This window comes from Diadema antillarum, unplaced genomic scaffold, assembly GCF_040938485.1.
Source record: "Diadema antillarum isolate AM-2024a unplaced genomic scaffold, OU_Dant_1.0 scf00000108, whole genome shotgun sequence".
NCBI lineage: Eukaryota > Metazoa > Echinodermata > Echinoidea > Diadematoida > Diadematidae > Diadema > Diadema antillarum.
The window spans coordinates 1769351-1783138 of record NW_027270997.1 but is presented as its reverse complement, the minus strand read 5'-3'; the positions used below and the strand labels follow the sequence as shown (position 1 = coordinate 1783138).

At 39.4% G+C, this 13788-nt stretch overlaps 1 long non-coding RNA gene across 1 annotated transcript in view; it reads right to left on the bottom strand.

Annotated features, from left to right (window-relative positions):
* Positions 1 to 9581, bottom strand: part of LOC139719283 (uncharacterized) — a 135244-nt gene extending 125663 nt beyond the window's left edge. Inside the window, exon 1 of the long non-coding RNA XR_011710091.1 lies at positions 9108 to 9581. This is a non-coding gene — a long non-coding RNA (uncharacterized lncRNA). The remainder of the gene's footprint in view (positions 1 to 9107) is intronic.
* Positions 9582 to 13788: the final 4207 nt, after the last annotated feature.

The window sequence follows — 13788 nt, the reverse complement described above, 5'->3', positions numbered from 1 at the left end:
GGTTTCTTGAGAAAATTAGTGATAACTGGAGGTTTTTTGCGAAATGTCTGTGCAGTAGTGTGTTTTTTGATGCAATTGAACTATTTCATGCATTATACAGCAAATGTGATAATTCGGACATTTTTTGATCACTACTCCCAATGTTAAGTAGTGGTTTTGATATTAGTGGAATAGCCGATATCATGAAGTTAACTAAGCCAAAAGTGTCGGGCATAAGAAATGATTAGGAAGATAAAGCTGATGTATTCGCTGAGGTTTATCTTCGACTGCTCAGTCATTCAATGTCTTCGTACAGTCGAAAAGTGCATTCGACACGGGTCGTGAGAGAGAATCTTTATGAGGTAGATGTTTGACCGTGAGAGATAGAAGATAATATTGCTGAAGTCGTTAGTTGGTCCACCGTCTAACACTGGCCATGTTCATCCGGGAATGTTCCTCGTCTACGTTTTATCTCATGTCTTATCACAGTCTCTCCGTTTCTTTTTTTCCCCTCTTTTTTTTTCTCTCTCTCACTGTCTTATTGTGCTTGAAACCAACCATCTATAAGCACTGACAAGAATGCAAAACGAGGTTCCATGCGCCATTAAAGGTAGACCAGTATCCCTCTCCCATGTCAAGGTCATACGAGAAGCGAAATGATAAATTGAGGTATAGTAATGTAGAAATCATATCAACTTTATCATTGTGCACTCTACGGGGACATTATAGTGCATAATATCGCGACGTATACCATTATATCGCGACGCAAGTTGTGTGCGGCACGTATTAATTTGTTCTCTGTGCGTGCATCTCCCTAATGTCACGAGCGTCGTCTGGCGCTGCTTGAGTCTTCACTGGTCTTTGCTTATTCGGTTTCTGACTGTGAGGCGGGACATGACATTGTATCCAACAGAATGAGGTTGAAATGCCGACGAACGGTGGGCAAAGAGACGAAAAGGGTGCGTAGCGATTCGCGCTCTAATTGCGCGCACTCAAAACTGTCTTCGTCGGCGAGGGACTTGAGCAAATTACAACGGCAGGCATAGAGCATGAAAAGGAAGCATCCGAATGGTGCAAAGTAACTTCTTAGAGTCGGGAAAATACAGCGGGACTCGTCGACCCAAGACAGGGGCACAATGATCCATGAAGCAAATAAACAAATTCTAACTATCACTATTCAAATTCCTGAATTTCATCCGTCGAATTGTTTTTGTTGCGACTGATTAACAATATTGTTAATCAGTTGCAATTACAATCACTATTGTTTGAATGTTCGACAAATTCGACTTCTTTCATTGATGCTCCTCTGTTTGAAGATCAATGTGTGTTTATGTGTGTGTGTGTGTGTGTGTGTGTGTGTGTGTGTGTGTGTGTGTGTGTGTGGTGTGTGTGATAATAAACTGTCTCAATACGACGATGACCTTACCTTTGTAGACTATTATTTGTCCTTGTCCATTTTGTCACAGTTAGGAACACCGTTTCAGTTAAAACACTGAAACGGTGAAAAAAGCAAAGCTACGCGGAGGAGTAGGGCCTATAAACATTTCTCAATCTCGTTATCATGGCTCCATTTCACATTAACGTAGACCTTTACGAAAAAGTTATTACGTAGCAACTGTATTTCGCATATTTATATGGTCATTAAACACATCAGGGTAACAGACCATGCACAAGAGGAAATCTCTTTGTGCTTTCGTTAACTTATGGTATGCTCGTCACATACTATTTTCTTTCAGTTGGAAGATTACTTCATTCGATAGCGTAACTGCACACACGTTTAAAAGTGGCGGTTAATTGTTTCCAAATCATATGAACAACAACAAAAGAAAAACCCGGAAATGAATTTCTGTTCGCGACAACATACGCATGGTAGACAATGACGTCATAGAAACACTTGGGTTCCTGCAGAAACGTATCATAAAAACGATTTGGTAGATTATTAGAAAATAAAAACCCACAGTCACAACACGTCACTGCTTAATATATAAACCATTTCAGCTCTGCGATCATTCGATGCAAATATGTTATGGATGAAAGACAAAAAGAGATCATGGAATATGTGTGTGTGCAAAAATAGATTATCGAATATAACGTGTTCGAAAATATATGAGTGAATAACTGTGTGCAGAATCGAATGGGCACTAATCAAGAGAACACATCACCAACTAATTTGATTTACATTTTCGTTGACTGTGGCAGATATCAAAATATGCTCAACTTTCAGACCGCGACCATATATAACTTTAAAATGTCATGACCGATGTTAAATGAAATGTCTACTTTTCTCTGTGTTTAATGATTGATCGATGAATTGAAATTCGCATTAAGGACAGTGTACTTTTTACGTAAATGGTACCGCAACATGAATATGATTATACATAATAATATGAATACATGTTATTCACTTCTGTTTTATTACCCTTCAATATTTCACGTACGAACAATACATGCTGTAATCATTCCGATTCACTAAGTATAACACACACACACACACACATACACAGATGTATATATATTATACTATATGTATATATATATATATATGTATATATAATTATATAGGCCTATATATATATAATTATATATATATATATACATATATAATTATATATATATATATATACATATATAATTATATATATATATATATACATATATAATTATATATATATATATATATATATATATATATATATATGGAGTGATTCATTGCGTAGAGAGAGGTAATGAAGTGGTGCAAAGGAAAATTTGTAAAGGATGTAATTGCACTTAATTTCCCTTTTCACCAGTGACCAGCAAGCACTTGAATTTGTCAAGACAGTCATACGAGTGCTCTTGTCTAATTAGCTACGACCAGTTTCCGACGACTGGGTGACATATTGAATGAGCATCGAGATGTGTGCGCTGAATCATGTACGGATTGTGTATATAGGTAGCTCGTGTAATAAAGTTAGCTCTTTGCATACATGGACATGATACTAAGGCCTTCACAATACAGTCGTCAGTTCTTAAGGCCATTCGACAATAGTTGTGTGGTTTTTTTTTTTTTTTTTTTGAAGTTTTCTTTTCTATTTCATTTCTGGATCACGGAAATGTTCATCTTTTTAGCAATTGTGCATGGGCCTCGTTGAGGGAAATATTCTTACATACACTTTTAGTGTGTAGCCTCTCGTTATATAAAGGTCTGCATTTTCACACCTCGTATGTCTTCTTTTAAGTGAACCTGGAAAACAGTACATGTTTTGCAGAAACTAAATAAGGCACGACCAAACAGGATTTGTATACGCATAAAGGCCTTATCAATAATTATAAAATTTATTTCCGATTAAAGAAATTCAGTCGTAAATGGGGTTTCCAACAAAATCCCTTCTTAGCTTGCAACATCCTGCAGCTTACATGACGACATATACATGGATATACAATTAACGAATAATTGGACTTGATAGTTGCCTGATGTACTGATAGTTCACAATGGAGTTCACACGCAATTGTAGGTTTTCATCTCACATAATCGGTATGTGTACTCCATCGACACAACTGAAGTATCAGCGCATGATACGTGTACAATTTCGTTAAGCCATGATATTAAAAGAACAGGAATCATAGATTAAGGAAAGAAGTTTTGCTTTTTGCAATAAACGCCTTGATGTTATAAAAATTTTACTCCCATACTTAATATTGACACCTAGAGTTACGCTTCAAAATTTAACAATGTTTTCGTGAACTTTATCAACTCCTGCTACCCAGAGTGTAACTCAGTGTAAGACCTAACTCAAAAAATACACATCTCCGCAACCAGGCATCGGGGATGTTAAGCCCCAAATACAAGAGATTTAAAATTCTGATCTCTTGCGAGCAGCGAATCAAAGTCAATTTGTCATCGATTCATATCAATGGCAGTAAGTAAAAGATTTATGCATAGATCTGTTATACGTGCCTTGGTTCCCAAGTGCTTAAAAATAAGTAAGAATGCTGAACAAATACTTTAGGCACCATTAAATCATTCAAGGAGGCCTGTGTCAAAATTCCACTTGAACAAATATCATCGATCATTCAAGATAATTACAGATATACGCTTGATTTCTGAAGCAATTGATGAATGTCTTGGCATATTCCTTGATAGTGCATGGATTAAGAAGGACACAATACATAAAATCACTGTCATATTTGTATAGTCTGGTCTTCCAACCTTATTGAGACCTGGCGGTCGATATCTTTATGAGTTCATGTAGCGAGCAACGCGATGACAATACAGAGATTCTTCAAAAAGCTAATAATTACAGATACTAAAAATGATTTCAATAGCATACTCTAATGGTGTTGATAGTTATTCAAGAATGATGAAAACATCAGCTTCAATAGCAGCAGTCGCGACAATGAAAGCATAATTGAGAATGTGACGTTTTGAAACTATAGCGGGCAATAGTAGCGGTGGAAGACGCAGAAAAAGAAGAAGAACTTGCACGACAAGAAAAAGAATGTAAGAACCACTTTATGTTATGGAATTCATAGTGCACCCCATTGATGTCTTTGGTATTTTCCCAAACTCCACCGTGCGTCGAACACTGTGTTGGTTGAGGTTGACATCGAAGAAAACATTTACTGAGGGGGTTATGGCAGTCTGAGAAGATGGAATGTTATCTCAGGTTCCAAGTTTTCTTTTCAAATGTAGTGAAGTGTTAAGATTTGCTTGGAGGTTGGAGATTCACGTTCATCAAAATATTGCTACATTGTGACCAATAAGAGAAAATTCAGAGTTCATTTCTCATTCACTTTTGTATTTTTTTCCCCAAAACACTTTTTTTTCAAAAATTCAAATAGTGATTTGCAGATAAGGATGAATACTGCAACCTCTCGAACAGCATAGGGCAACATAATGGACTCCAGAAGGTCAGTGGTCTGTGACTTTTTGCCGCGCACTCACACTTTATCCGGCATTACAATTGATAGTCTGGCGATGATATGATAGGATTTTGATAACAAAGGAGATGATTTGTACAATTTTGATAACAAAGAAGATGATTTGATAGGATTTTAAAGTTAAAAATAAGCTTTATCACAGTCTCCAAGTGGTGAAAATTACCTGAACGAAGTTTACAGTTTCAAGGATGCAGATAGTAGAGTGACACGTTCTTTAATTGAGTGCTGCCTTGGGCGATGAGGAGGAAGAACAATCCACTTGTCGGTCATTCTTAGAACTGGCCATGACTTTTTCTTCGCACCCAGAGTTCATAAAGGATAAAATCAGTCACAGAACATCTCCGGTTGGTTTGTCTTTTCCTCTCCCATCACCAACCCGAGGGTATTTTTCATTAGTCGCTCAATTCCTGCCCAGTCATTCGTTTCCTACTCTCGCCGTGAGCTTCTCGAAACGCTATTTTTCATCCGCCTTATTTTCTTTCTTGAGAAATTAATCACTTCCGACGGAAGCAGAAATTGTGGTTATACTCGCCGCCCCCAAACATAACAGTCTTTGCCTTTTTATATTTCCGATCCGTGGTCGCTCCGTGATCCCATCGCCTCACACGCCTCGCCTAACAAACTTGAACTTTTTATGCCCAGGTGTCGTCCCCGGGGAGACCTAACACGGTTTCCAATGCCAAGGACTAAGGGAAATTATTTATGATCACAGAGCCAGTGGGACCTGCGGTAAGAGCGTTGCTGATATCCAGGCCGTGTTGTATACGAACTCGCTGTAATTGAGATAACTAACAACTCACTTTATTATCACTAATTCCCTCTTGCGACTTGTCGAAATCAGTCAGCGCTGATTCTCTCCGTGGAAACTGTAACCTTGTTTGCGAGCCTTATTGCCATTTTTAGGGCTCTAGGAATGCCGCTTGTAAGTGAGGACTGTGATAATGATGAGAAAATTGATATCGAATGGCTTTCAAATGTGCACTTTTTTAACGTTTCCATCTTACTGATTACTGTAAAATCATGTAATCTAACAGCTGTTATCTAATAACATTTTTTATCTGCGTTACTAGAGACGGTGACAGATATAAAATTGCAAGCAAGCATCAAATTCTTGATTGTTATGTCTCTACAAGACTAAAAAGAAAAGATTTATATTTTAATCTTCTCAGCTATACTGCGGCCGAAAGAAGGAATAATTTCTGATTTCTTGAAACTTTAATTCTTCGTAATAATAATCACTGGAGACACTGGTTATGCTGAGTGAGAAGTGTTTGCTTCGGTCGTTAACCTAAGAGGAAGGATATCCATGTGTTCTTACACTGAGGAACGCCTTCCAGACACGCATTGCTAACATCATTACGGAGATCTCTATACCGCCCCATTCTCAACAAATCCATTGGCAAAAGAAACAACTTTTAAAAGAACAACAAAAAACCCTAGCAGCATCGACCTTCGTGCGAGCAACGCTGCGACTGCATGAGTTGTCGTGAGCTCCCTGGTTGTATCAATTTTTAATCAATCTCCGATAACAATCAATATCCCTCTCTGTTTTCTTTTACTTTTATGTTGTTCTGACACAGTCACATGGTAAGTTATCTTCCTAGAGCAAAGACAACCCACGTACCCCCGACAATGTCGCAATGGCGATCTCTATGCCAATTAATCAAGTATCGGGAGACGTCTCCGCGGCGAACCTTTCCAAACTACAACGCCAAAAAGAAAATAGACAAACAGAAGCTTTCCGCTATTTTTATTTGATGCATCAGTGAAGATGAATATTTTTAGACTTGGTAACAATTCGTAGGAAAACCGGAAAACCACGAATATTATCTTTCTGACCACATTCCTCAACATCACTCCGATCGGTCTGGCCTCCGCTTTAGCCATGCTTCGCTCATCACTGCCGGCAATTGTACTTTATGAAATGTCAATTGTATCCCTAAGAAGTGGTCCTACAAGGGTTTAACTACCTATCTTCGAAACATCAAGTTGGTCATTTGAGCTCTTTGTATACATCAATGGCCGTAGACATCCGCATGCGTACACCGCGGGAAGGGGTGGGGTAGCAATCATTATAGATATTGTATATAGGAGTGCGCAATAGTATTGATATTCTTATGGGTTTTGCTTACATTCGTCATTTTCTAATGGCTCTCTTTAGGAAAAGAGGCCAGAGAAAGATTTCTACTTTTGCTCTTGCTCCAGTTTGTACAAATTCACGAGATTAAGGAGATACAAAGGGCAGACTGATCATAAAACGTTTGCTTTCTTCAATCTATGCCTTTCAAAAAAGAAAGAAAGAAAGAAAGAAAAGAACAAGAAAATTAACCGAAATGAGACTCAAGAAAAATCAGGGATCCTGCTATGCCCTGAAGAAAGTTGCAGTCTTTTGCACGTAAATCATGTCATCGCTCTGCACGAACATGAAATGGAAAGAGCGAACTTATTGATCTTTGAGACATTCTGAGATTTTGCAATTATGATATTCCCGCTAACTTCTTCCATTCTCCCGCCGTGCGATCGACGAATCCAACGATACCATTTCCTTTATTAATCTTGGTCTGATGATAATGTAAATCATCAAACGAAATCGCAGCCGACTCGCGCTAACCAGAGGCTCTTAGAGGCCGAGGAGTATTACACGGTAGTCAAGGCAGGTCATTCAGCGATGGCTGGTCATTGGTCAAACAGCATTGTGTTGCAATTACACGGGATACCTCATTAAGAGCGCTCACACTGCGGCGATAATGTGTTTGTATAATACACAGCCGGTGTTTCAAAATTCAATTGTTCGTCAAAACGACGAACGTGCGCTGTCATCTTTGTGTACGGGAGACATACCAGCGCACACAAGATATAATGAAACGTAAACAATGATTCCATACCCATGAAAAGGTTTCACGCTTTCGGGTGCTAAATGCTTAATCATGAAGAGTCTTTTCCCATAAATGCACATTCTGTTGAAGTAATGCAATATCCGTACCAACTTTCTGCTCTCACACTTTATCTTCCGTGTGTGTGTGTTGTTGATGTTGATTTTTTATATGTTTTCTATACCTCGATTCTGTTGTCAACATTGCACCTTAAGATTATGGCTTGCGACTTTGTGAAGAGAAAAAATGTTATTTAAAATCGTAGTCGACTTTAATCAACAATGTAAACGGTAGTCAAATAGAATGGTAGACATTTCATTACAGTTAACTCTTAACACGCATTTCCCATAGACACCTGCCCAATTTCTCTCGCCACTCGTCTTCAACGGGTTAAAACTTCACATGCTTTCATGGAGTAATATTTGTCACAATGCCATTAGCGAATTAGTTGAGGTAATGATTTCATGGTCCATTAGAAATCTCCCTGAAACCTGATCAAATTCCGCCCTCAATGTCTTTTCTTTGCGAAGCAAAGTTAAGAAAATAAATGCTAATGATTACACCAATCACAGAATTTTACTAGAATTGTATCAACTTTAGTAGCAACGGCGATTCGTACATGGCGGACCTTCGCTAAATAAAAATAAATGATTTCTATCACATAAACGTCTGTTAATTTTGTTTAGCCTCCATTTTTGGGGTGCTTCATTTGATATTCTCATGAAAGCCCACATTGGGTAAGGATTCCCTCAAAACGATAAAGTTTGCTAGAAGCAGTTTGACTTTGCTTTGAGAATACTGTAATACGACAGAAATGCGGCGATGTAATAACACTAATTTACCTAATAGAGGTCAAAACCCCGCAGCTCAATACATAATGGAAGATAAAGATGAAAATTAAGAATTATGAGAAAGATGTAGATGTAGCCCTCATTCAACTTGCTTGTATCCATAATCATTATTTTTTGTTAATGGTTCACGTTATCACACAACTAATCAGAAGCAAACATCTAACTCGCCAAATCTTGATAAAACATTAAACGCGACGCTGTTCGTGAATGGAAGAAAAAAAAAACACCCAATTTAGCTGTGGAAATAAAAATGGACACATTTTCACCAATAACAAGATGATAACACGACGTTTACGAATAATAAGTGAAGGCGAATGTTGATACCGCAGCCATTTAAGACAAAGTTTTTTCCATCCATGGCGCCGAAAGAGATAAGGTATAGTTTGAAGAAATACGTCTAGACATCTGCACATCAAATGTCAAGAGGAAGAATCACCAACGAATAAGAAGCTAATTGCATAGATGAAATCTTAAAGCGACTTACCTGGCACTGCCAAGGACGCAATCAGAAGGCATAGGGCCAGTAGCGCCAAAAATAACCTCATCTTTGGTGGCTGGTAGGAAGAAGCCTCGCCCAGCTTCCCGTTACCTGATGAAACGTATTCCGCTTGTTAGCACCTGGTTGGCAACGAGGTTTGGTGGTCGCCGAAACTGTATCAAGCCCAGAGGAAAGCGGATGAAGCGAGTAATGCGCTCGGGGCACCGCGGCGCGTGTTATTCCGCGAGCAAATCGTTTTTGCCCACAGCTTCTCGCTAGATATCGACGTGACGCTGAAAGAAGAAGAAAAACTGAGGGGGAAAAATCCGGAGCGAACCAAAAGGAAAAGATGACCAGCGATGGAACGATGTCAAGAGATATATCAGTCTCTTCTTCAACCTACCGCAGCGCTGAATTGTTCCCCATCAACAAAGACTCCTTTAAGTGAAAGCAACGAGAAGAGAGCAGCCCGTGAACGCTCTTAATGAAGGCGACTTCTATGCGAGTTGTTCGGTGATGCACTCACACCGGGAGACCATTAGTTTTCCAAAACTGCTCAACAGCTCGTCGCTGATTGGTCAATTCGTGTGCGCAGGTTGGCATAGAGCGGTGTCGTAGACTGTACCTACTTTGCTCATCTCATGGGGGAGGGGGTACATCAGAGAAGGAGGGGAATCGTACTCCCTCGCGCAAATTCAATATTCACTAGCGCTGTCTGTTCATACAGACACTTTTAAACGATCATGAACATAAGATATTCATGAAACACCTACCCTGATTATGAATTCATGTGAATGGAGCCATTGGAAAATGATCTTGACTTTTCAATAATGTTTCTGTTTGTTTTTTTTTTATCTTCATACAGATTGCTATTTACTGGCTAGACACTCAGCAAATTGTTCCGTTTTGTTTTGTTTTCTATTCTTTTCCTTTTTTCAAAGCTTTTTCGTTGTTACTCCTTAGCAAATTCTTTGTGAGTCCTTGTGAGTCCGTGTCTTGTCCTTATTGCTTCAGCTTGGGATGTGTGAGAGGGCCTGACAATTCCTGTTTGACATAAACATGTCCCACAAATAGATACATAACACATCATCGGTGTCAAGCTCATAGTGGTGGTGATGATGATGATGATGATGGTGGTGGTGGTGGTGGTGGTGATGATGATGATTATGATGATGATGATGATTATGATGATGATAATAACGTTAATACTAGCATTTTTCATGATACATTTGATATGATTGATTTGAGCAGGGTAACACATTGTTCTTCCATGATGGTCCGGCCACAGTTTGTTTCTTTCTGTGTTTCATTTCCATCTGAAACATGGCTGGATAGCCTATATATATATCTGCACTAGCTGGTCTTCTATGGGGTCCAGTTGCATGTAAGGCGGGCACCACTTCAACAGGTTTAACACCCTGTTCTTTGCGATAATAAATGAAGCGGGATCTTTTACGTGCATGAACTGTGACTCTCTCACACACGTGACCTCCATTTTATATCCTATCCGGGGGACAGAGTGTTTTGCCTCTTACTAGAGGGGACGGTACGATTACACACATATTTCTCAGTGGGACTCGGGGATCGAACTGAGGTCCTTTTGGATCGTGAGGCAGACGCGCTACTCACCGAGCTAACTCAACGCCCACTGCCAAGTCATATCCCCACATAGCATCAGAAGCTCGCGAGCACTCCGATGGCACTTGAATCTACGATCTCCAGAGGCCTTGAAGGTCATTAACCCCTTCTGTTCTGTGCCACGGAGTTTGGACAGTGTGCAGAGGCCTACAACGCTACCACACTTAATGGCCCGAATTCACGTAGGTGGTACAAATGAAACCATGGTTTAAACCACGGACAAAAACCATGGAGTGCCAAGTGTCGCATGGAATATTTTTTTTTTAACGAAATCAGTCATTTCGTCGATGAAATGATTATTTTGTAACGAAATAACAACATTTTCAAACTAAATGAACATTTCGTCCACGTTAACGAAACGGTCATTTTGTCGACAAAATGACCAATTTCGTAACGAAATATTCCGTGCGACACGTGGCGCTCCATGGTTTTTGTCCATGGCTCAAACCATGGTTTCATTATTTGTACCACCTTCGTGAATTCTGGCCAATGGATTAATAGTCACTTATACCCCCATTCCAAAGAGATTTCTTCAAATCGGTCACTCGTCGGAAGCAACGTTTGTTGTTTCCGGCCGCCCACCGAAGTGTTCCGGATCGCAGTCTGATGGATCCGACTTGGTTGGTCGACTATCAGGTGAGTGTCAAACGTGTGGCGCGTGATCCTCATCGGACGATCTTGCCTCATCGGATCACCGCCCGATATGTCTGACACTGACATGATAGTCGACCAACACAAGTCGGATCCATCGGACTGCGATTCGATACACTTCGGTGGGTGACCGGTTGCTATAAACTTTGCTTCCGATGAGTGACCGATGAGAGGAAATCTCTGTGGAATGGGGGTATAAACCACAACAGTATCAGAATATCTTTATCTCAAACATGTCAAAGCTGACTTCCACAGCAAACCTCCACATCTACCGGAAGCACGGGAGTAAAGAGGCAATACTGGGGAGCAACATTTTACTGCTCCCGAGTTCGGCGAACCCCGACGTGAAAATGTTATGGCGTCATCCAAAACGCACACACACGCACACACATTTACACACACATACACACACACACACACACACACACACACACACACACACACACACACACACACACATATGCATGCACGAGTGCGCGCGCATACGCACGTACCCACGCACAAAATGATGTCATTCCTTTGTCTGGAGTTGCTCCTAATTTTGAAACTACCGGATTTTATTGAATACGGCAAACCTATGGCCCTTCTTCAGGCAAGTGGCGATTTGACGTAACTATTTCCCTGTTACACACTTCGTGTGTTTTGTGTGACGTCATACGAATATTTGCTCTACAGGAGGGGTTATCAATTTCTTCAATTCGACAGCTGGATTCACAGTGGTCTTTTCATGAATATTGATCACAGGATACCATTCATTTCCTATTTTTCTGTTACCTATCTGTTTTTTCCCTGTCGTCTCTGTATTTAGTGTGCACACACGAAAAATTCATCCCTGATTCCCGCTCTTAAATTCGATCAGGTAGAAAACATTTATCCGATTCCAAGCACTACAGGTGAATCCAGATAAAAGGCATGATCACAAATAACAAACACACGCGTCAGGTCGTTTGCCTTTTTATTTTTATTTTTTTTTTTTTTGGGGGGGGGGGGTGTACATATAAATAGTAAATACTTTAAATTATTTCACTATTCTACTCTTCAGCCGCTCTTCTTTTTCCTGAATGTAAACATATTAAAGGGATAGTGTAGTTTTGGTTAAGATTGGGATTCAAATTCTAACTTTTTGCGAGAAGACCAGAAACCGCTTATATCAAAGAGCCTACAATATCAAGAGGTATTCGGAGTTCATTTGATGAAATTCGGCTTTGAAATTGCTGAGATAGCCAAAAACTAAGTAAAAGTAAAAGAAAGTGGTTATGATAATGATTATAATAATAGCAGTGATGATAATAACAATAATTGCATTTCTATGGTCTTTATACGGGTGATTTTAAGTTCTAAAAAAAGGTGGGTCTCACCTTTTATTAGAAGGTCTTTGTTTCATGTCAGCCATTTCAAAACCGATCTTCATCAAATAAACTTTGAATTCCTTTTAGAAGCGTATGCTCTTTCATATCTCATATTACAGCTTTCTCATTATCTCACAAAAAAAAATATGTTGGAAACCTGAAGTCCCCATCTTAACTCAAACTATACCATCCCTATAAAATCCGGGCGCCAAGCCATTTCCTTCGAATGCGAAGCAAATGTATGATAACATGTTTGTGACACAATTTATCACATCAATCTTTGCACTGGTTGTGACCGTGCATCTTGTAACTGATACAAGAACTGACAATAATCACAAATGCTGTGACAAAAACGATTAAACAAAAAAAAATACATGTACTTGTCATTGTTCTCCTGTAAAGTGCTACTCAATTTCGAGAATAGAAGTAGGGGTATCTCTAACTGGAAAGTTGCAGTAAGTATGCAGGCGATTACAGATTTGCATAATGTTTGACTCATTCATTGTCAGTGGAACTAATTTTTTCTTTCTCGTTTGGTAGTGATCGGCAAAGATTGACACTAACGAACCGTGCAACCATGCAACCAGTGAACAAAACCCAGAGTATGAACACGTATCATATACCCTGTCCATTTTTATCTTTAATTTCCACATTTCACAGCGCGATTATTGATGCAATATTCTTTGAAGTCGACATACTTTCATGTTTTGTAGGGTTTTCTTTTTCAGCTCAATGCATCAGTGATAGAACAAATGTCGAAGAAACATATAATGAATAGCTGAATATAAAGCATATGGAGCTGTATCAAACCATGTTGACATTAACTTTTGACAGAAATGCGAAAGAAAGTTGCGGAGAATTGCGGATGCATTTCCCTTTTACTACGCCGTTATATCAGACCTCGTTTCCAATTCAGCAAAGACTGCGTTATCCATCTGTTATCATAGTAATGCGTGATCATGCACGTTATTGTCTTGTTGATCTAACGACAAATGGCCGTAACTACATAAGAAGAACATGCAAACTGGTCGTTCTTTACGTTCTGACGC